Source organism: Musca autumnalis, unplaced genomic scaffold (assembly GCF_047663935.1).
Source record: "Musca autumnalis isolate F117 unplaced genomic scaffold, ASM4766393v1 scaffold_2, whole genome shotgun sequence".
Taxonomy (NCBI): domain Eukaryota; kingdom Metazoa; phylum Arthropoda; class Insecta; order Diptera; family Muscidae; genus Musca; species Musca autumnalis.
Window position 1 is genome coordinate 87,512,622 of NW_027411755.1, and position 263 is coordinate 87,512,884.

Consider the following 263-nt stretch of genomic DNA (forward strand, 5'->3'; position numbering starts at 1 on the left):
AAATTCAGGGATTTAGGAATGTAGTAAGAGTATTTTCTCAATCAAAAACCAAGGGATTGTCGGCATTTTTGAAAGAAGTCCCGATTGCAGGAAAACTATACTTTTTAGAGAAAAAATTTATTTATTAAAAAAATGCTTAGAAAGTCTCAGAAATATCATTTACATACAAAATGTTAAAGTTTTCTCGCAAAAAAATATATCGGCGCTAAATGTGTTAAGTGTAAACGGGTTATAAAACATACCATATGAAAGCTGTTTTACTT